This window comes from Mauremys reevesii, linkage group 7 (assembly GCF_016161935.1).
Source record: "Mauremys reevesii isolate NIE-2019 linkage group 7, ASM1616193v1, whole genome shotgun sequence".
In the NCBI taxonomy this organism is placed as follows: domain Eukaryota; kingdom Metazoa; phylum Chordata; order Testudines; family Geoemydidae; genus Mauremys; species Mauremys reevesii.
Window position 1 is genome coordinate 20,902,467 of NC_052629.1, and position 24,565 is coordinate 20,927,031.

The 24,565-nt window shown below is 43.7% G+C and overlaps 1 protein-coding gene across 8 annotated transcripts in view; it reads right to left on the bottom strand.

Moving 5' to 3' along the window:
* CTBP2 (C-terminal binding protein 2) overlaps nucleotides 1-24,565 on the bottom strand; it is a 299,487-nt gene that overhangs the window by 50,830 nt on the left and 224,092 nt on the right. The gene's annotated exons all lie outside the window — the stretch shown is intronic.

Here is a 24,565-nt window from a genome sequence, read left to right on the forward strand (position 1 = left end):
AGGTTAAGCACCAATGTGTGGACCCCTATTTACCATATATGCAGCCCTGAAAGTTTATCTAATAAACATCACATTTAAGGGGTCCTATTCTCCCATGTCTGCATTGGCTTATTTACATGTGTAACTCCCATGACTATTAACAGGAATCACCATGAAAGTTCCCTGTGCACTATGTGAAGAGTAAACCCTAAAAGCTGGCTACTCTTTAAATGAAGGTAAAATATTATGAGCAGAAAATATCTTTATTTTTACATCACTGCTGTATTTCACTATCACTGAAAAGAAAGTTAATTCTGCTGTAGGTAAGAGCAGACTATAAATTTATCTAACAACATATACTGAAGCTGGTGAAAATATTTTAAATCTGCCTGAGGTTATAAAACGATAAATCACATTGAGCTACACCGCTGTAGTAAGCCATTTTCCCTTAATGGTTTTCTATATTTTATTGCTTCAATAAAATCCATCACCTATCACCCTAAGAACTTCAGTCATATACCCTACGGTAATTCTCAATTAACACACAGAAAACCCCAAGGTTTCAGTAATTTTAAGGTTGTGACATAAATCCACTAGAGGAACAGGAGATGAGAATGATGGACTATCCAGCCTTAACTTTGAAAAGAAAAAAACAGCCTCCACAGAAGTTTATGAAAGTTGATATAAACTGTAATTTCTCTACAGCCTTATACTAGCAGTTGATAAAAATGGATTCTGATGAATGGCCCTATATCCATGTATTTATATATCTATAATATGCAGATTATTAAATATATATTCTGGGTCTAGTCAAACAAATGTAATGGGGCTGAGAAAGGTTCATATAATAATGAGATGGGATGATAATATAATTTATATCTATGTAGTGTTTGTGTTCCAAAGTGCTTTGTAAACCAACTGCATGGCTGAAGCACAACCAACTCTGAGGTAACCATAGATAATCAAGAGGCACATATTACCCTGCACAGAGGAGAGGGAAGAGAACATCTTGACGAAGGAATCCAGGGAAAACTCTTACTCTGAGGCAAAGCGCACTAGGATCTTTTACTTCCACACACACCACTTCTGTTTTTTCAGGTTTCATCCAAAAGACACCCACGCACACAATAAATTGCAGAGAATTCAATTTATTAGTCTACATTTCGCTTACACTACTGTCATTCTAGTTCGTAACTATATTTTGGAGCAAAAAAGAAAACAAACTATTAAGATATCTTAAATATGTGCACAGTCAGGTTTTTTTTTTTAAAAGGGTGTGACAAGAACATAGAGGCTGCCATCCCATAATAGCACCCTGGTTGCTTCCAACAATACCTGGCTCTCTCCTTCAGCAATGTCACTTTCACCAAGAGTTTTCCTGAACCTCTCTCTAGATATTATCTCAACAAATAGGTCATCATCTTCGACTTGATGTTCTCTCTCTGCAAGTGGCACAGCTGTATCGTCTTTGACCAATTCTGACATCATTTGTTTCACTGACACTCATCTCTTCATTCAGAAGGGGAGGATCATTCCTGTGTAGGAACTTGTTAGAAGTTGTGCCAGTGGAAAGACTGCCTGAAGAACAGTAGATGGATCTCATCATAGGTTTTGGAATGATTTCCTGAGGCACTTGAAACAATCTATTTTGTCGTCACCTGAAAGGAAAGAGACCTTGAGAGGAGTGCCCTCTTAATGGTTTGGTCCATTAAGCCACTACCACTGATAGGCTTGTAGATTCATTAATTTATTTACATAGCATTATGAATCACAAAAGATGCATAATGATTGAAGAATTCCATTCCTCTGTGAGCTCTACTTGAACCAAGTGCACAGATCTATAGCACAGTCTTCCATATCAAATGCAGTTCTGCTACTGTATTTGGTGGCAGCCTTGCAACTATTATGGGGTATATGATGTGGACATCCAATAAAGAAGCATGCTTCATGCCAACATTATACATAGAACATTCAACAGTATTCTTTCCTGGTATATGATTAGACTCAAGTATTTCCAACTTTAGCCAGTCCCAGGGCTTTCTGCCCCCTGCAAGGCACATGAACAAAAATTCACTTGCTCCTTTCTTGTGAGTCACATTAAAAATTCTGGCAATCAGTTGGTTCAGTGTGGGAATCACTCAAACCATCTCTGGCTAATGAAAATAATTGATTCTTCATTCTTCAGATCAGGCTTTCTAGAAAGTAAGGCACAAACACTCTGCACCAAATAGTTTTGGTCTGAGGACAAGCATAGTTAGTGACAACATCACTGCTGAAGAAAGAATTTTTTTGTATTTGACTCAGATGCTCAGCAAACGTACTTTATACGGCATATCTCAAACCATTACTTTTCTTTATATGCATGATGGGTCAAATTTTCTAGTCTGCTATGGTCACGTAGCAGTGCTCAACCAGTACACAAGATGTGAAATGATTGCAGCCAGAGTTCCAAGTACTCGCTGCCTGAGCCCCCTACCTCTTTGTCTGCATACACCCCATACTAAGGTAAGTGAATAAGGAGCCAGAAAGCAGAGGAATCACTAAAGTGGGGTCATGGGGCTTGAAGAGCTGTAGTGGAGCTGGGGTACTACTGAGCTCCTCACTCCAGACGCTGCTCAACTCCCCAGTCCGTTTCAGGACCCCTGTCAGGCGCCCGGGATGAGGGCTGTCTAGCTTAGTGCTCAAAGCAAGTGTCAGGCCTACCGGTTGGCACATGCATCAGAAACCAAGGACTAGGGTCAGAATTGAGTCAGCCAACGGAAGCTGAAGCCAAGGGTCAAGCTGGAGGTCAGGAGCTAGATACCAGAGCCCAGAGTCAAGCTGGACTTGGTAGTCAGCAGCCAAACCCAAGGTTCAAACCGGAGGTCAGGAACCGGAGCAAACAGAGTAGCAGGCAAGGAGGAGTTCAAGACAGGGGAAGGACAGAGGAAAGGCCAGGTGCAAGTCAGGAGCAGCAGAAACAAGGTCACGCAGAAGAAGTCACATGAGGATTGACCAGCCAGCGAGTTGCTGGCTAATCAGGCAGCCTCCTGCAGGCCAGATGTACTGATGAGGCTGGAGACTAGCTCTGATGAAGGCCCTGATTCCGGACAACCCTTCCCCGCAACTCATCCAAGAGAAACAAGTGCCCCTGACAAACATGGTGATGCAGTGGAAAGATCATTGCCCCTCACAGAGATGGGTGACTTAAAGAGCCACCAACAGAGGTAGTCAAATGCTTAAGAGTCAAAGCTTTATGCTGGAAAAGCTAGAAATAAACACCAACTTATTATTATTGTTTATTTATATTGTGGTATCACCCTAGTCATGGAGTAGAACCCCATTATGCTAGGTGCTGTACAAACAGTGAACAAAAGGATTGTCACTGCCCCAAACAGTTTACAATCTAAGTAATTGCTTGAGTTTCCATCAAAATTCTGGAGTCTTGGTGGGTCTGTGATAGATCCTCGTAGATCTGAGTTCATACTTTCACGTAAAAAAGACCTATGATAATATTGTAGCAATATGCTTTTATCATCATACAGTTGTAAACTGCTAATGTCACAAAGTTCTGTATATCTACATATAGTTTTTTAGCCTTTACTTTAAAAGCAGAAGGTACTGAAATTAACTGGACTATAAATGCAGATTTGCAGGCATGCAAAGTTACTATTTGGTGAGCATCCAATCTTGATTAGCATGTGTTTCCCATAATGACTGGCAACAGTAAATATTCCTGATATGATGCATATGTAAGGCTGAAACAAGAGGGGAAGTGTGTTACTATAAAGTGCCCCAAAACATTCAACTGTGATGAATTAGCCGTGGCATTGTCTTCAGGATCCTGGTATCATACTGAAGGGTGACAAGCAGAGTTTGGAAACCAATACCACGAAGCGCACGGATTCTTTTCTTGCAAATCCAGACACTCTGACACTTTAGCAAATGCACAAGACCATATCATGTAACCTATTTATATACTAAAGAAATCAGTCTAAACTAATGGACAATGCCTGTTAACAAGAGACATGAGGATAATAACAACTAATATCAAAAGATTTGTATTTATTAATGTTGTAATATAAAGGAAATAATAAACCCCTTCAAACTGAGCTTCTAATTTGTTCTAATCCCCTGGGTGTAGCCAGTTCAGTGCTGGCTGCCTCTCTGTCTCAGTCTCTTTAGATTGGTCAGGACAAGCGTTTGCCCAAATCACAACAGCTGGCTGGAACAGCCCTTCCCCTCCTGATTTTCCCTACAACTTTCCCTTAAATCACAATGACTTTTAAATCCTTCCAGGCTCAAAGCCCAGTAAGCAGCAAAGCGCTAAAGCCCAGCACAAAGTGATATTTATTTCTCCAAGCTATTATTTTTTCATATAAAAATCCAATGGAAAAATAACCCCAATAACATTTGTTATAGCAACAGGCAGACTTGAAGCACTTATTAAGGGTGAATGTGTTGTACCTGTGCCCTGGGATTGGCATGGTGTGCCTGCCTCTGTACACAGTCATCACTAAGCAAAAAATAAAAAAATAAAAAGCCGCACCTCATATAAGCTCAGACCTTTTCCTTGACTGTTGGAAGAAATTATTCAGAGGAAAACTTTCGGGGAACTGGGAGTTTGACAGCTCCAGTGGGGAATGGATAAAGAACTAAAAGGAACAGCCACAATGGCTGCATAGTGGTTTACTTAATTATAGAGTTGGCAGCATTTGCCAGAAAGACGACAATATTACACACAGTTAAAGCAAAGGACAAGTAAAAACCATGGCACATAAAGCCACAGGGCAACAGAAAAATTATCAAAACAGAAGATCATTGTCTGACAACACCAAACCAGTGCCACTGTCCACTTCACTAGCTTCACAGATCCTTAGAAACCACTTCAATAATACATTACAAAGCTGGAAAAGTTGTGTGTGGTCCAGTAGCTAGAGCAGGAGATTGAAAACTGATATTTCTGGCTCTGCCAATGAGATGTGTATGACCTACCACACTGACACAGCTGTGCTGCTAAGCTGAATTAACTAATTTTGGTAAAGTGCTTAGAGATCCTTGGATAGAAGAATCCACAGAAATATAAAAAAAACCATTATTTAATGACCTTATCACATAAAATTAAGATTTGTTACTTTACTTAGCAATCAATAAAAGGTAAAGTTTGTTTTCTTGACTCTAGTTATATGCTCTGAACTCCTGATTCAGCTAGGTACTTAAGGACGTGCCAAATTTTAAACACATGAGAAATCTTACTGAAGTCAATAGGATGCAAACTTATGCACATGCTTAAGTATCTTGCTGAACTGGAGCTTAACTGTGTACCCAATGCTCTGAGTGCAACAGCGATAGGTTTTCTGACTTCTTCCCCAGGCATAGTGGTAAAGATTTCCCCCTGCCCGCCAGTTGCTTCCCAGCTTCCAAGGCTGGCATATTTCATGTACTGCACTTCCACGTGGAGCCCAGGTATCTGGCCACAGCTGAGGAAATCTAAAAGAACTAGAGAACAATTTAGGAAACAACAGAGTAATAACCATGCAGGGTTTTGTTTGTTAGTCTGATGTTTAAAACAAAACAAAGTGATCAAATGGAAATGCTTTAATGATTTTCTTCTCTCCAGTCAGATCCCCTCTAAAAAACAGGAATAAGAACTCCTCTCACTAGGAAGAGAAATTTCAGATTCAGCCCTTTTTCTGGACCAGCACAGGGTGGATCATGACAGAGAAATGGGTACCCATGGAGAGAAGATAAAAGGAAACTAAAGATATCTTTCTCCTACACTGGTTCCTGCTGATCTACCAATCCAGCACTGACAGAAAGCAGCAATCAATAGCAGACATCCTCCATCGAAGGGGAGGGTAAGCAGTAAATAAACCTCCTGCAGTGATTGAGGAAGGATCAGCAGATGACCCAACTTATGGAAATTCCAATGACTGGTGTGCAAACACTGCAGGGAGTGAAGAGGCAGCATTGCTCTGAGCACTGTCTCCACACTGGCCACCATCATGTCAGACAACACTTCTTAACTGTGGAGGAACACCATGGTATTGAATCTTTCACTAGGCTAAAGAATCAGGAAAAACAACTAGGTAAAGAAGTTCCCGAGGGTATGTCCACACTACATCCCTGTAGCTATGCCGCCATAACCCTGTACTGCAGATGCAGCCTATACTGTACTAACGGAAGGGGTTTTTCTGTCAGGGTAGGAACACCATCTCCCTGAACAACGGTAGCTAGGTTGACGAAAACATTCTTCTGTCAACATACCTGCTTCTACACTGAGCTACATCAGCCAGAGGTGTGGACGTAGCTACGTCAACCAATGTTTTAAGTGGAGATCAGGCGTGAGACAGAATTAAGCTCTTACTATACCTGACCATGAATCTCTGTTCCTTGAGGACTTGAACCTATCTGCACCTAACTATCCTTGAAAAACTGACCCACGGTGACTGGAATCAATTCAACTTCAGCTAATACTGCTTTTACTTAATGGATGGGTAAGATTCTGTGGCCTGCTTTGTGCAGGAGGTCAGACTAGATGATCATAATGATCCCTTCTGATCTTAAAGTCTATGAGTCTAAATGCAAAGCACATTTTGATAAACTTTGTTTTTTCTTATGTACTCAGCACTTTTAATAGTTCAATAAAACTTAAATAACAATTTTAAAATGCAGCTTTTCTGCATTTTTAATTGAACACCAATTTCTATCCAAATGCAGCTTGACGCAAATCATGAGTAAGAAATTATCATTTATAAATAAAAATGTCATTCACCATTTTCTAACATAATAAAAAAATGAAAAAATTAAGCATCAGAATACATTTATGTTGAGCTATATAACTACCTAAATAAACTTGTATAGATATGTACCCTCTTTATTAGCAAAAAAGTATCAAATTTAGTGTAAAGGCTATATTTAATTGCAAATCAGCATGTTTCAATGGTTGTATCAACCATTGAGAATGAACTTTTTTTTTTAGGAAAATAACTAAAAAATACAAATGCAAAACAAGATTAAAATTGATTATTCAATGTTACCTGCTTGCTGATCATGATTAAAATCTATGATTTAAATCACTTTGATTTAATCAATGCACCCTGCATGGTGCTGAAAAGTGTCAGCAGCCAAAGGGACGTCTATAATCGAGCTCTCAACATTGCTAACCTCAGTGGTACTGAACCAGTGTCAGCAAAGCTGTGAAATATTACAAAAATGTCCTCAATATAGACACACATGAAGAAGTCACCTTAATTACTTGAAAAGCAAAGGCCACAGCTTCAGTTTATGACATTTAGTTTTAAAATACATAGTGAGAAATCCTGACCATGGCACTGATTTTCCTAATTTTGGGTTCCAGTATTGCCAACCTCAAATGTTCAATAATCATGAGCCAGCCCAACCAAAAATCTGGAGGCTGGCTTCAAAATCTTAAGATCTTTGATGCTGTTTATTTCCATTATGTTTTTTTAGTCTTTAGGTTGTACTTGGGTCACATTTTCAAGGTTCATCTCTACCACCACAAAGGTGGTATGAAAAGCACTGAATATTGCAAGAGTTGCCAACACTCAAGTTCACTGGAACACTCGCCTAGATAAGGTCTGCCCCAGTCAGCTGCCTTTAGAATATATATACACTGAAATTCCAATTTATATAGGTTCATCTATTGTGAACAATTTTGGTGTCCCTCTTGTTCTTTTGCAGTGATGTCTGCTTTGCCCCCATTCTTAGTACTAATATGAAATTAAACTCTTTGGTTGGAAGGGGTAGGTACTGGGTTTGTCCTCGTTCAGATGCGTTTGATGCCTAGTTGTTTATCGGGGGCTGGGTGGCTTTCCTTTCAGATGTTTTAACATCTGATACTGTGGTTTTTGTTCAGCGCTTAGGTACTTTGTCTAGGTGCCTTGTAAACAGATTAAACAAATAAACAAAGAGACAAAAGGGATATTAATGTGCATGTTTTCTAAGTTCTGAGACATGAAAAAATGACATCATAAAGACCCCGCAAATAATCTTATCTCATGGAAAATGCCCATTATATGATGCAGCATTGAGATGAAGTCTGGATTTTTGACATCTGGTGCAGGCAACCTGAGTCAGAACCATAAGACCATTGAAAATGAGACAGCAATTCCATTACAAATTGCTTATCTTCCCATGCCCAGGTGCTGCTTCTCCCAGATTTCTGCATTCTGTGGGGGAACAAGAGCAGATGGCCAGAAGGGGTTAAACCAGCATCCTTCCCCTACTGACATCTTATGTATCTTCTTTCCAGTTGGAAGGGCAACTTGCTTGTTCACTGACATAATGGCAGCAGATCTCCTTCGCATTTTCTTCAATGCATTGTGACATCCTAGAATACTCAAGGACTGACTGAGGAGATATTTGAGCCATTAGTGCTTATCTTCAAAAACTCAAGGAAGATGGGAAAGATTCGAGAGGACTGGAAGAGGGCAAACATAGTGAAAATCTATAAAAAGGGGAATAAGGACAACCTAGGGAATTACTGACCAGTCATCTTATCTTCAATATCTGGAAAGACAATGGTTCAAATAATCAAGTCATCAATTTGCAAACACCTAGAGGATCAGAAGGTGATAAGTAACGGACAGCATGAATTTGTCAAGAACAAATCATGTCAAACTAACCTTACAGCTTTCTTTGACAGGGTAACAAGCCTTGTGGAAGGGGGCAGAGGGGGGAGCTGTAGATGTGGTATATCTTGACTTTAGTAAGGCTTCTGATACTGTCTTGGCAGGTGCATAACTGGTTGGAAAACCATTCCCAGAGAGTAGTTATCAGTGGTTCATAGTCAAGCTGGAAGGGCATATCAACTGGGGTCCTGCAGGGATTGGTCCTGGGTCCAGTTCCATTTAATATCTTAAATTATTTACATAATGCCAGAGACAGTACACTTATAAAGTCTGTGGATGATACCCAGCTGGAAGGGGTTGCAAATGTATAAAAGATTGTTACAAGGAGGAGGGTGAAAAATTGTTCTCCTTAACTTCTGAGGATAAAACAAGAAGCAACAGGTTTAAATTGCAGCAAGGGGGGTGTAGGTTGGACATTAGGAAAAACTTCCTGTTGGGGTCGTTAAGCACTGGAACAAAAAGCCTAGGGAGGTTGTGGAATCTCCACCACTGGAGGTTTTTAAGGTTAGACAAACACCTGTCAGGAATGGTCTAGTTATTATGTAGTCCTGCCTTGAGTGCAGGGGATTGGACTAGATGACCTGCTGACGTCCCTTCCAGTCCTACACTTCAATGATTCTCATACTGTTAGCTGAGTTGAGCCACATGAATCTGTGCTCAGGAACAACCACACCCACACAGAGCCCCAGGCTTGCCAGTGTTACTTCCCCTACTTTTCTGGGCGCTCCATTTTCCATTTATCTTGCTGCTGACTTTCTTGCTTTCTTTCTGCTGTGAAAATGTGGCCTCCCACTTTCCTGCCCCACCTCTTTTCACTGCCTTGACCTGGCAACCAACTAACCAAGCAAAAAGACACATCACACGAAGGAGTGGTACCGTCCCGAGACTCTTCAATATCTTTCCAAACAGCAGTGTTCAGAGCTCTGTCTGATTTTCTCTTCTCATCAGAGGACACAGAAGCTCTCCTAGAACATCATTGCTTCCCCTTCCCCTTTCCACCTTCTACTTGGGCTATGCCAGTTATCTATCTTGATGATTGCCTGGGACAAGCACCACCAAATGGTGCTTCCCTCCTCCATCTCCTAGGAAAAGGCTTTTTAACTAAAGCAATATACTAAAAGGAAACATCTACTGAGATCCAAAAGATCTCATTTCAGAATCAAGCGAGTCAATACCTATATTGAATTTCTTATTCCCTACTAGCAATAGAGACTCAGAATTCCTTATTTATTCTGCACAAACTCACAGTAACAGGATATGCTGTCTCGTGTATCTGTCCTATCTTTATATTACACACTTCTCTACTTGTAACTGTAAAACCTTTATAAAGATACATTTTATTTTTAAACCGTGTTTATGTTTATAACCCTGAGTGTTACTTTCCCTCTCATGAATAACTGTGTTTATAGTTTGGGATTTTACACGACTGAACCATTTTTCATATTGTTCCATGTATCCACATACGTTGCTTCTACGCTGTGTTTAAATTAATTAATTTTAAAATCACAATTCTATTCCTTATACAACTATGACTCAACTGAAACTAACAAAGAGTGTATGTAAAGCTCAATAGTTTATAATGATTAAAATCCAAGACAATAGTTTATCAGAATTATTTGTACACACAGTCCCCTAAAGACTTTACAGCAGTTTCATATTTATGAATCTCTTCTTAAGAAAAAACATTTTGTAAGGAATACAGAACACTTCAAGGAGCTGGTAATGTTTTAATTTAGAACAAGTTCTGGTGAAGGCTGCTCCTCAGATCCTAAATAGAAGCAGAAGTTAAAGCAGAGGTTCTCAAACTGGGGGTTGGAACCCCGTGGGGGGTCATGAGGTTATTACATGGGGGGGATTGCGAGTTGTTAGCCTCTACTCCAAACCCTGCTTTGCCTCTAGCATTTATAATGGTGTAAATTATATTTAAAAGTGCTTGTAATGGGGGGGGGTGGCGCACACTCAGAGACTTACTATGTGAAAGGGGTCACCAGTACAAAACTCTGAGAACCACTGAGTTAAAGTAACACCTTTGAGTTTTAAATTGGGTAAAACAAACAAATAAGGGTTGGGGGAATTAAGCTAATGGGAATAGAAATGTTGCCATGGTTTTGTTTTAAATTTAAATAGAAACACACACACACACACACTTTTATATCTGTATCTAGGTATATGAGGACACCCAAACACAACAGCATAATGCTAGCAAAGGACAAACAGCTGGCAATACAAACAAAAATCAATCTGACCAGTCTATTTTCAATATCCAAGCTGAATGAAAAGTAAACAACCAGCATAAATGTAGAAAAATGAATTAGATCTTTGAAAACGCTTTGAGATTTAATAAGTGTTTGGTGCAATTTAAAAGCAAGTAAGTAGCGAACACTTATTGTACTCATTAAAAATGGGAAAACAGAAAACCTACTCATTATCTATTTGAAAAATACAACCTATTATTTTTAATAATGCATGAACATTTAATGATTGAAATTTACAGCTTTTCTTGCATAAAAACACACTTATTTTGTAGATCAAATTATCAGAAATTCAATATGGGGCTGATAACTTTTGCAAAAGTCAGAATGGAATCCTGGCTCCACCAAAGTGAATGGCAAAACTCCCACTGATTTCAATAGAGACAGGATTTCACTCAGACTCTACCTGGATCCAAACTGTTTGCCCATGGCACATAGTGGTGCATCTACAAAAATCAGAGGTATCACTTTGTTGACCAATCTCCTGGGGTTGTTTGACATAGCAATATGGGCACAGAATAGCTCAGTGGTTTGAGGATTAGCCTGCTAAACCCAGGGTTGTGAGTTCAATTTTTGAGGGGGGCCATTTAGCGAACAGAGGGTAAAAAAAATTGTCTGGGGATTTGTCCTGCTTTGAGCAGGGGGTTGGACTAGATGATCTGCTGAGGTCCCTTCCAACCCTGCAAGTCTATGAATAGCTGAGACTCAAGGACATGTGTTTGTTATTCCATCAATTTATGCTCTGCCAATCAACTGACAGTATGACAAGTACACATATGATTGCCCTCTGACCAGTGTGAATCACTGCTCAGTGATGCATATTTTGGGGATGAACACAAAGAACAGAGAACATCTTCACTTGCTGTACCAGTATAACACACAAGAGGTGGTGTTATAGGTTGCTAAATACTGATTAGCAGTATAAACATGCAGTGATACTGCTAATGATTCTGGATTCAATCCTTTTACTGACTGCAGTAGAAGCAGGATCAAACCCACAATCAAAAAACCAAAACTAAAACTATGTTCAAGAGCCTTAAACCAAAGGTTTCAGCCCATAAAATAAGACTCCACCTTCTCCATTCTGATCCATTAGAGAATGAGAAGATTTCAGGGAGTGAGAAAGGTGACCATTTTTATGAGTCACTATTCTTGACCAGATGGGATAAAAGACGGTTACTCACCGTTGTAACTGTTGCTCTTCGAGATGTGTTGCTCATATCCATTCCATGTAGGTGTGTGCGCGCGCCGCGTGCACATTCGTCGGAGACTTTTATCCTAGCAACTCAGTGGGTTGGCTGGGCGCCCCCTGGAGTGGCGCCGCTATGGCCGTGGATATATACCCCAGCCGACCCATCCACTCCTCAGTTCCTTCTTGCCGGCTACTCCGACAGTGGGGAAGGAGGGTGGGTGTGGAATGGATATGAGCAACACATCTCAAAGAACAACAGTTACAACGGTGAGTAACCGTCTTTTCTTCTTCGAGTGCTTGCTCATATCCATTCCATGTAGGTGATTCCCAAGCCTTACCTAGGCGGTGGGGTCGGAGTGAGACGTGGCTGAGTGTAAAACTGCCGAACCGAAGGCGGCATCGTCTCTAGACTGCTGCACCAAAGCATAGTGCGAGGTAAACGTGTGCACCGAGGACCAGGTTGCTGCTCTGCAGATCTCCTGGATCGGTACGTGCGCCAGGAAGGCGGCCGAGGAAGCCTGAGCTCTCGTGGAATGGGCAGTGAGGTGGCCCGCCGGAACATGGGCCAAGTCATAGCACGTGCGGATACAGGTTGTGAGCCACGAAGAAATCCTCTGAGTGGAGATAGGGAGGCCTTTCATACGATCCGCTACTGCCACAAAGAGCTGAGGGGACTTACGAAAGGGCCTGGTGCGATCGATGTAGAAGGCAAGTGCCCTGCGGACATCTAAGGAATGTAAGCGCTGCTCTCGTGGAGATGCATGAGGCTTTGGGCAGAAGACCAGGAGGAAGATGATCCTGATTAGTATGAAAGGCCGAAACCACTTTAGGCAGAAAAGCGGGATGCGGCCTTAGCTGCACTTTGTCTTTATGAAAGACCGTGTAAGGAGGGTCTACAGTCAGGCCCGTAGCTCGGAGACCCTGCAGGCCGAAGTAATGGCAACCAGAAAAACCGTCTTCCACGAAAGGTAGAGAAGAGAACAGGTTGCCAGCGGCTCAAAGGGTGGCCCCATAAGCCTGTTCAGTACCAGATTGAGGTCCCAGGTAGGGGCGGGGCGACGGACCGGAGGGTAGAGGCGTTCCAGCCCCCTGCGGAATCTAATCACCACCGGGTGAGAGAACACTGAGTGCCACATTCGCCAGGGTGGAAGGCGGATATGGCCGCTAAGTGCACCTTCAGGGAAGAAATAGCAAGGCCTTGTTGCTTAAGGAAACACAGGTAGTCCAAAATGGCCGGAACGGGAACCTCCATGGGTACCAAAGAACGTGACTCACACCATAATGAGAAGCGCTTCCACTTGGCCAAGTACATGGACCGAGTGGAAGGTTTCCTGCTGCTGAGCAAGACGTGCTGCACAGGGGCGGAGCAGCATAGCTCAGAGGTGTCTAGCCACGCAGGAGCCATGCCGTGAGGTGGAAAGCGGGAAGGTCCGGGTGGCGAAGAGTCCCGTGCTCCTGTGTTATGAGGTCCGGGCAGAGGGGGAGGGTGATCGGTGGGGATACCGAAAGGCTGAGCTACGTGGAGTACCATGGTTGCCTGGGCCATGCTGGGGCGATCAGGATCAGGTGGGCCCCGTCTTGCTGGAGCTTCAACAAAACTTTGTGGACTAGAGGGAAGGGGGGGAACGCGTAAAGCAGTTGGTGCGTCCACTGGATGAGGAACGCGTCTGAGATCGACCCTGGAGAGTGCCCCCGGAACGAGCAGAACGCTTGGCACTTCCTGTTTGCATGTGTCGCGAAGAGGTCCACCTGGGGAAAGCCCCACTTGCGGAAGATCGCGTGGATAATGTCCGGTCTTATGGACCACTCGTGGCACAGGAAGGATCTGCTCAATCAATCCGCGAGAGTGTTCCGAACTCCCGGGAGAAAGGAAGCCACCAGGTCGATCGCATGAGCTAGGCAAAATTCCCACAAGCGGATGGCCTCTGCACAAAGCGGGGAGGAACGAGTCCCGCCCTGTTTGTTTATGTAGTACATGGCCGTTGTGTTGTCCGTAAGGACGGAGACACAACGGCCGGACAGAGGCCTGCGGAATGCCTGGCAGGCTAGGCGAACTGCTCTGAGCTCCCGCACATTTATGTGGAGGGAGAGCTCCTCTGGTGACCATAGGCCCTGGGTGTGCAGATGACCTAGGTGGGCTCCCCAGCCGAGAGAAGACGCGTCTGTCGTCAAGGACAGCGTTGGTTGGGGTGGGTGAAAGGGCAGCCCCGCACAGACCGTGGAGGGGTTCAGCCACCAGTCGAGGGACCGAAGTGCACTCAATGGAACAGTGACCAGGGTGTCCAACGAGTCTCTGGCCGGGCGGTACACCGAATGTACCCATGTTTGAAACGGACGGAGTCGAAGCCTGGCATATTTGGTGACGAATGTGCACGCCGCCATGTGCCCTATCAGAGTGAGGCAGGTGCGGAACGAGGTCGTAGGGAAAGCCTGAAGGCTGCGGACGATGGACGTCAACGCCAGGAACCTTGGCTGAGGGAGACAGGCTTTGGCCCGAGTGGAGTCCAAGGTTGCTCCTATGAAGTCCAGCTGCTGTGTAGGAACCAGGGTGGATTTGTCCATATTGAGCAACAGGCCGAGATTCGTGAACAGGGCCAGTGCCACTTGCACATGTTCCGCGGTCTGTTCTCGAGAGGCCCCTTTGAGGAGCCAATCATCCAGGTAGGGGAACACGTGGAGCCCTTGGCGACGGAGGTGGGCGGCCACCACCGCCATGCACTTCGTGAAGACTCGAGGTGCTGTGGAGAGGCCGAAGGGCAGGACTGCAAACTGGAAATGGCGATGGCCCGCTATGAAGCGGAGGTATAGTCTGTGTGGAGGAAAGATGGCTATGTGAAAGTAAGCGTCTTTCATGTCGAGGGCAGCATACCAGTCCCCGGGGTCCAAGGAAGGGATAATGGTCCCTAGGGAGACCATGCGGAACTTTAACTTTACTAGAAATTTGTTGAGGCCTCTTAGGTCGAGAATCGGCCTGAGACCCCCTTTTGACTTTGGGATCAGAAAGTAGCGGGAGTAAAAGCCTTTGCCCCAGTCGTTTTGTGGAACCTCCTCTATTGCTCCGATATTGAGGAGCGTTCGGACCTCCTGTAAAAGGATATGCTCGTGAGAGAGGTCCCTGAACAGGGACTGGGAGGGAGGGCGGAAAGGTGGGGGTGAAGCAAACTGGAGGTGCTATCCGTGCTTCACAGTACGCAGAACCCAGACATCCGAGGTCAAGAGGGACCACGCCAGGAAAAAATAAGAGAGGTGGTTGGAAAAGGTGGGGGAAGGATCCGAGACAGGAAAAGGTATGCTGTCCCCGGGCGCGCCTTCAAAAGGAGGACTTTGGGTCCGACTGCGGCTTAGAGGAGCCGCGATTCTGGCCGGACTGAGGGCCCGACATCGCTTCACGGGCCTCGCCTCGGCGCCTATTGAAATCCTGACCCGTCGGGGTACAAAGTACGGACGGAAATGCTGAGGGCGGTAGGTGCGTCGCTGGGTTACGGGAGTGTGCATACCCAGGTTGCGCATCGTGACTCTGCCATCTTTTAAGTTCTGGAGTCTAGAATCGGTTTTGTCAGAGAACAAGGCACTGCCCTCAAAGGGCAAGTCCTGCAAGGTGTACTGAAGCTCGGGCGGAAGAGTGGAGGCCTGGAGCCAGGCAATGCGCCACATGGTGATTCCGGTTGCTATAGACCTGGCCGCGGAATCCGCCGCATCAAGGGAAGCCTGCAAGGAGGTCCTTGCCACCTTTTTCCCTTCAGCTAGGAAGGCTTTATACTCCTGGTGGGAATCCGAGGGAAGCAATTCCTGAAACTTGTCCATTTCAGTCCAGGTGTTGAAGTCGTAAGGACTCAGTAGGGCATGCTGATTGGCTACGCGCAGCTGGAGGGCGCCCGCCGAGTATACCTTACGGCCCAGAAGGTCCATACGCCTGGCCTCCTTTGATTTTGGCGTGGGGGCCGGTTGGCCATGACGCTCCCTGTCATTAACCGACTGAACGACCAGAGAAGAAGGAGGCGGATGCATATAAAGGTATTCATACCCTTGGGATGGCACCATATATTTCCGCTCGACTCCTTTCGCTGTCGGCGGAATAGAAGCTGGCGTTTGCCACAACTTATCCTTTTTTGCCTGGATGGTCTTGATAAAGGGTAGAGCCACCCTGGTAGGCGCGTCTGCCGACAAAATGCTGCAGACCGGGTCGTCGACCTCCACAACCTCCTCCATCTCGATATTAATGTTGAGTGCCACCCGTCTGAGGAGGTCTTGATGTGAAGCAAGGGCCAGTGGGGGCAGGCTCGTGGACGATGAGGAAGAAGAGGAACCACCGGGGCGGAGGACCTCCTGGATGAGCTCCTCCTGTTGGGGCTCCTGCTCCAGGTGTTCAGGTGAGGTGGTGGTAGGAGGTGGCTGAACATCCGTACCAGCTGGCGAAGGGCGACTCACTGTTGCCTCTGCAGCCCGACGTTCGGCAGGGACCATCCGAGATGGAACTATGGGAGCCCCTTGGGCCTGGTGGTAAGCCCAAGGTGTCCAAAAAGGCCACTGCTGAACTGCTTGCGAGTCAGAGTGGGAGTCCTGGAATAAAGCCTCCGGCACATCTGCTTCCCAATCTTGGGAGTAGAGGCTACCTGCCCGGGACGAAGCCGAGGGGTGTCGAGAAGGCCACGGTGGAGCAGATAGGCCTTGGGCAGATGTTCCCACCGATCTGGTGCTTTTGCGCGCCGGGGAACGGTGCCGTGAGGTACTCCGGTGCCGCGATCTGGTCCGGGACCTGCGACCTGGACGGTGCCGGGAGGTCGACCGTGACCGAGAGCTTCGGCGTCGAGAGCGGCTCCGAGTGGAGCGGTGCCGGTAACGGTGCCAAGACCTGGAACGGTGCCGAGAGTAATACGAAGGCGACCGGGAACGGGAACGGTGCCGCGAGTCTGACCGGTGTCGTGTCAAGGAGCGGTGCCGGGACTGCGAGCGGCGGGACGACCGCGAACGGTGCCGAGATCTTGAACGGCGACGGGACCGTGATCGGGAGCGGTGCCGGTCCGGGGCGCCGACTGAAGGTGGACGGATCAGGGCCGGCTTTCCAAGCGATCGGACTACCCGCACCGGCGGTGCCGGGGGTGGCGGCGGTGCCGCATCCGAGATCGCGATCAAGTCCCTCGCCACTTCACAGACTTCCGGCGTGGATGGGACAATCAACTCAACCGCGGCGGGTGCCGGGGAGATAGGTGCCGGACTCGACGGCCCTTGGCGAACCGGAGTCGACGGCAACGGCTCAGCAGACACTACCGTGGCTGCAGGCACCGGCCGGTGCGTTGGAGCCGTGCCCTCTTGCCGCACCACGGGCGGTGCCGGGTCGGCAGGGGTCTTAGGCTTTCTCACTTGCGGCGAGAGCGAGCGGCTGTGGCCTGACTTTGACGCAGGCGTCCGGTGCCGAGGAGTAGATGCCGCACCGGTGCGGCCCGGTGCCGAAGAACCGCTTTTCGGTTCCGAAGGGGGAGCGCTCGGTGCCGAAGACAGAGGGGTTAGAGCCGCCTCCATGAGGAATTGTTTAAGTCTAATGTCCCTCTCTTTCTTTGTACGAGGCTTGAACGACTTACAAATTGGGCACTTAGCTGTTAAGTGCGACTCCCCCAGGCACTTCAAGCAGGAGGAATGTGGATCCCCTGTTGGCATCGGGCGATGGCAAGCTGAGCACGGCTTGAATCCCAGGGAGCCGGGCATGAGCTCCGGCCCCGGGGCGGGAAGGGCCTAAGCCCAGAACCCGACTAACTAACTAAACTCTAACTAATCAACTGGAACTAACTACACTATCTAAATTAACAACTTAGAGAACTATATACACAATTAGAATAGAAATTGAGAGAATGATTTCCAAAAGTTGTTAGTGGTTTTGGGTGCCTCAACTTTTGGGCACATACCTCCTCCACCTTCACTAGGTATCCTACTGGACTTCTTTGTGAGTAAAGTTTACCACTAAATTGTAAAGTCTGCCCAGTCTTCAGTTTATTTACTTGCAAAGTTGGTCCGAGGCAAATTCACTTTTCAGCTGATCTGCTAACTAGCTATTGATTTTGCTGACCCTTCATGGATGTGCAATAGGTGGGAGGGAGCCTTCCTCCCTCCTTTCTCTACCCCACATTCTGTGGTTGAGATCCAGTTACTTGGCGCTGTAGATGGAGTGGACTGCAACAACACAGAAGAGCCAGTGAGCCATTCCCCATACTCTGCACCAGATACATGGAGTGTTGGAGCCAATGATCTGCTTAAACATCCATCCCATAATGGCATAATGTCACTCCACTCTAGCGTACAGTCTCAGGAGCTAGGTCAATATTCCCAGTCCTTACATTCAGAGGATGAAATTTACTCCGGTGCACAAGGTCCTCCATACTATTTCATACCTGCACGGGTGAGACTGGGGAATTGGAACAGAGTGACCTCACAGGGGTGCATATGTGCCTAAAAAGAGCCCCTGTGTTGGTCAGACACAAGCTAGGGCGGAAGGCCATTACGGCATGCCACATGATAGGTGTTTAAGCATATCATTAGCTCCAACAACCTGGCGAACCACAGCTAGTGGGAGCCGTGATCGGCCAAACCTGCGGACACGGCAGGTAAACAAACCAGCCCGACCCACCAAGGTGCTTACCCTGGAGAGCTGCATGCCAAAAAGTTGCCAATCCCTGATATACAGGGTTTACCATTTGGTTCAAAGGCTCTCAGCACCCCCACTATAAAAATTGTTCCAGCACACCTGGTTAATCCACTCCATCTGCACCAAACCAAGTAACTTCAACCACAGAATGTGAGTCCCAGAAAAGTCCAGTACTGGACTCCCCAAACAGGGCAGGGAGGGGTGGGTAAGTCTGAAGCCATGATCTCTCACACTCCAGTAAACAAAGATGAGCCAGCACACAGGGGAGGGTGCACTGCTCTGCCTCTTCCATTGACTCTCTGGCCAAATCAGCTTCTGAGGACTCTTGTAGAGTCCACTCTGCACCCATCACTGCAGAATGTGTTTTAGCAATATTGCCCTTACTGTACAAAAAAGAGTTAAAACAAATATTGCTTAGGACACAGAATGCATGGGATAAAAACTGAGCAGATCCCATTTCTTCCTAACAAACACTAGAACACAGCAGACAGAAGAGATTATAAATTAGCCTTCTTTACAGAAAACTAACGGAATGCTGTTAATGTCAGAGTGTTTTTAAGGTGACAAAGACTAAAGCTAGCCTGCCAATTGTTATGTATATTGCTTAATGATATATGTCCTATGGCTGCTGCAACATTTATGGCAAATAAACAACTTAATGATTGTGGCCTTCTACTTTTTAACGATACAACTTGATACTGATTTTGACTCTCTCTGTTTAAAAATTATAACTCGGTTCAGCAGTACAGCATTTTCATTACGCTGGTCTGTAGTTTCATGCTATGCGAAGCGGAGAAGATGCATTTAAAAAATGTTTAATACAGTAATGATCAGAAACCTTGAACACATATAAGGAAACAGGCTTGCTTGTTCTGTAGCTATGGAAACTACTACATGAAAAAATATTTTAAAAACATTTCAGCTAATAGAGTTGGAGAATGTACTGGCTATGGAAGTCCTAACAATGATATAACCCTGTATGTGGGGTAAAAGGGAGGTGTAAATTGAGGCTGACAACACTTATGCATCTGACAACACATTTTCCTCTAACAGGCCCAAATTCATCTCTACTGTAACTGCACTAATGTCAATGGAGTTGCAGCAAGGATGAATTTGGCCCTCTCTATTGCTTTTGATAAAACCATTGTATAAAGTGTATTTCATCCTTTAAAAAAATGTTTTGAAGGGGCACTCTGTTTAATCAATGAAGCAACACTGTATATTGACCAAAGGAGTCAATAATGTTATCAAGGTAACTCTCCATAACATACCTTACAGACCCCAGACTGCATTCCTCACACACCCAAAACTCTCACTAAATACGATGGTGCCAGTTCTTCCATCATTTCCCACGGGAATAACCCTTCTTACGGGAGTAGTCCCATTGACACCAATGGGATGACTCACACAAGTAAAGTTACACATATGCATAAGTGTTGGCCTGATTGGGGCTAAGAAGAGTTTAGGCACTATAAATAACATTGGATTGGGCCCCAGGTTTGCCTTTTAAATCCTTTTCAAATTCTATTGTATAAACTACCATCATTTCAGCCATCATTTCAGCCATCTATCCATGTCACATTGCAGATTAATGTTCTACAGATAACGCTGTGACTGTCAGAAAATAGCAAATATCCAATGATAAACATAAATGCCTACTATTTCCTTCATCCTTCCAAGAATTACTGAGGCACTATCTGTGGTGGGTTTTTTTGTTAGTTAGTTTGTTTTCACATTTGTTTGTCCATTTTAAATTGTAAGGTCAAACAAACAATTCAATGGTCCTAGACAGTTTTCTGTGCATCTACGGTTGTAAAGCACTTATAAATCAAAATTTTGCAAACTATTTGTTCACAGTGTGGATCATATTTCAGCATGTGGGGGGAAAGAGGGACTCCCAATTTGGATTAAATTGTTTTGTCTACATACCCCTATACTCTGTTTTGTCAGCGAAATCTGAATTACTAATTTTCTGGCACTTGGAGATAGCAAGTATGTACCTCATCTGGATTAACACTATAGTTCATAATGGCACCAAAGGACTTGTTATGGTCTGTCAGGTCAATGTGCAAATTAAATAAGATTTATTGGTACACAGAGGCTTCCTTTGAAGCTGTTACAGTGTGTATTGTTAATCCAGCTGCCTTGCATATGCACATTGTGATTACATGCTAAATGTCTGTACAGAAATTTTGCTGAACACAACCTGGACACTATTTCTAAACTAGTCAGCTATATTGTACTATATACGGTAAAGAACAAATACATTTTTAAACATTTTACAATATACTAGGGCTGTCGATTAATCACAGTTAACTCACGCGATTAACTCAAAAACATAATCACGATTAAAAAATTAATCGCAATTAGTTTTAATCTCACTATTAAACAATAGAATACCAATTGAAGTTTATTAAATATTTTTGGATGTTTTCTACATTTTCAAATGAATCGATTTCAATTACAACACAGAATACAAAGTGTACAGTGCTAACTTTATATTATTTTTATTACAAATATTTGCACTGTAAAAATGATACAAAAAATTTTTATTTTTCAATTCACTTCTAAGAGTACTGTAGTGCAATCTCTTTATCATGAAAGTGCAACTTACAAATGGAGTTTTTTTGGTTACATAACTGCACTCAAAAACAAAACAATGTAAAACTTTACAGCCTATAAGTCCACTCAGTCCTACTTCTTGTTCAGCCAATCACTAAGAGAAACAAGTTTGTTTACATTTACGGGAGATAATGCTGCCCTCTTCTTAATTACAATGTCACCTGAAAGTGAGAAAGGCATTCACATGACACTGTTGTAGCTGGTGTCACAAGATATTTACATGACAGATGTGCTAAAGATTCATATGACTCTTCATGCTTCAGCAATCGTTCCAGAGGACATTCTTCCATGCTGATGACACTCATTAGAAAAATAATGTGTTAATTAAATTTGTGACTGAGCTCCTTGGGGAAGAATTGTATGTCTTCTGATGGGTTTTACCCACACTCTGCCATATATTTCATGTTATGGCAGTCTCAGATGATGACCCAGCACATGTTGTTCCTTTTAAGAACAATTTCACTGCACATTTGACAAAATGCAAAGAAGATATTGTGAAATTTCTAAAGACAGCTACAGCACTTGACCCAAGATTTAAGAATCTGAAGTGCCTTCCAAAATCTGAGAGGGATGAGGTGTGGAGCATGCTTTCAGAAGTCTTAAAAGAGCAATAATCTGATGCAGAAACTACAGAACCCAAACCACCAAAAAAGAAAATCAACCTTCTGCTGGTGGCATCTGACTCAGATGATGAAAATAAACATGTGTCAGTCCACACTGCTTTGGATCGTTATCGAGCAGAACCAGTCATCAGCATGGATGCATGTCAGCTGGAATGGTGGTTGAAGCATCCAGGGACATATAAATCTTTAGTGCATCTGGCATATCTTGTGACACTGGCTACAACAGTGCCATGCAAACACCTGTTCTTTCTTTCAGGTGACATTGTGAACAAGAAGCAGGCAGCATTATCTCCTGCAAATGTAAACAAACTTGTTTGTCTGAGCGATTAACTGAACAAGAAATAGGACTGATTGGATTTGTAGACTCTAAAGTTTTACATTGGTTTATTTTTGAATCCAGGGGTTTTTGTACATAATTCTACATTTGTAAGTTGCACTTTCACAATAAAGAGATTGCATTACAGTACTTGTATTAGGTGAATTGAAAAATACCATTTCTTTTGTTTTTTACAGTGCAAATATTTGTGCTAAAATAAATATAAAATGAGCACTGTACACTTTGTATTCTGTGTTGTAATTGAACTCTATATATTTGAAAATGTAGAAAACATCCACAAATATTTAAATAAATGGTATTCTATTATTAACAGTGCAATTAATTTTTTTACTCGCTTGACAGCCCTACAAAATTCAGTATGTATGAAACGAGGACTTCCACCTGTAAAATCTCTCCGTGCCCATAATGCTCTATGCCAGTTCCATCATGGCATAATTTAAGGAACGGAACTGCAATTTACCCAGATGCTGAAGCACATTACCTCACTTTTGACCCTGCCTCCCTTAAGGTCAGAATTCTCCCTCCCTCTCTCTGGATTACCCCCCGGCTTAACAGCCTTAACCCACAATTCATGCAATTGTTAATACAAGCACAGTTTATTTGTCACAGAGTAGAAAATAAAGAGAAAAATCACAAATACGTGTTAGGCAGAATATAAGCAGAGCTGGGCTCTAAGCTGTTAAAGAGAATATTGGTTAGCAAAGACGAATCTCTAACTCCAAAGAGAATTATTTGCCCAAGGTAACTACGGTCACCCTGTCTGGCTTTCCACGCTCCAGGAAGGCCTCTAATTTGAGGCATTCTGTGCCCTAGATTGTCTCTTATGCCCTTTTGGAAAATCAAGTTTCTTTCTTCTCATTAAACCTCTAACTTCTCTGGTATCCAAGCAGTCCCACTATCCACTCTGACAGCTTCCTATACCACTCTATGAGAGCCTTATCCTTCATTCCAGCCTCAGCAGGTATGGACAATATAGGACATCTTCTTTGATTACTTCCTTCCAGTCCTGTGAATGATTTTCCAATTGCATATTTGAGATGGGCCTTTGGTTCCTCAATTTTGCTCCCAGTCCCCATCACTGGAAATACTTATTTGGGCAGGGCAGCTAGACTTTTGAGCTGTCTGTTCCAACTACAAAAATACAAGATATTCATAAATCAATTACACAAAGCTTCAGAAATGTAATACCAAAATTACAAAACAGGTATCCAGGCTCCTCCTCAGTCATGAAAAAGCTGGGAAATATGCTCATAGGACTATTTTGGAAGTTCACCTTCAACTCTGATTGTAGTAAACACCAAATGCTGCATAGAAATGGTGTTTCTCGAAGACTAATTCCTCAACACAGTTAAGACATCTTGAAACTGTCACACCACGCATCTTACCTTCACTTCTAGTTTAAAATTACATTTTAACAGGGGGAAGCCCTCTCCTGTTCTATTTTGAAAAAAAATAAAATGCAAAATAAATAAATGAAGACAATTTTACAGGTCCTCCTTCAGCTAAACCTTTCAGCCACTTCAATGAGAAGATAATCTTTCTGTGATTATGACCAAACCCTCTCGTTGCTTAGCAACACATAATTAAGGAATATGTTTTCAGATCCGCTTTGCAAGCTGGCCATTATCTGATGAAATTACTGGAGCAACAAATGTCATCCTCATGCAAATGAGTTGGTTGTAGAGAAAGAATGTTTGACTTGTGAAGAAGAGGGCTCAAGATCTCAGAAACATTGTTGGTTTCTTCTTGTCATACGCTGATTTTTTTTAAAGGAAGAGAATAGTATAGACTTTTAAAGAACATAATTCACAATTTAAATATGAGGAATAATGGAAGGAATGTTAAATTTATCCTATGGGGAAAAATCATTCAAAAACGTATACACCCCTGCAGTCCCTTGCAGCAGTATTAATATGTACTTTCACTCCAACGTAACCAAAGTAATCAGCTGGATCAGATGCACTGCAATTAAATTAACATTTGTGTTCTCAGTATTATGTCAGTTTCATTTTTCAGGCTTTTGGAAATTGTTTATTCAAAAAGCCTGCCTGGATGTCCTTCCTTTGTGCCTGAATCATGTCAATACACATAATGCTGATGAATATTTAAATATGATATATATATGTATAAATTACCCAAATTAAATACAATAGTCACAAAAGAGGAGGAATCTACTTTTAAAATCTGTGATTGCAGGAAAGGGGGCGGGAGGTCTGAATTTTGACAACTTTATCATTTCCACTTGCAAAATAGTTCTTTATTTAGATTCCCATGGAATGTCATCATTGGC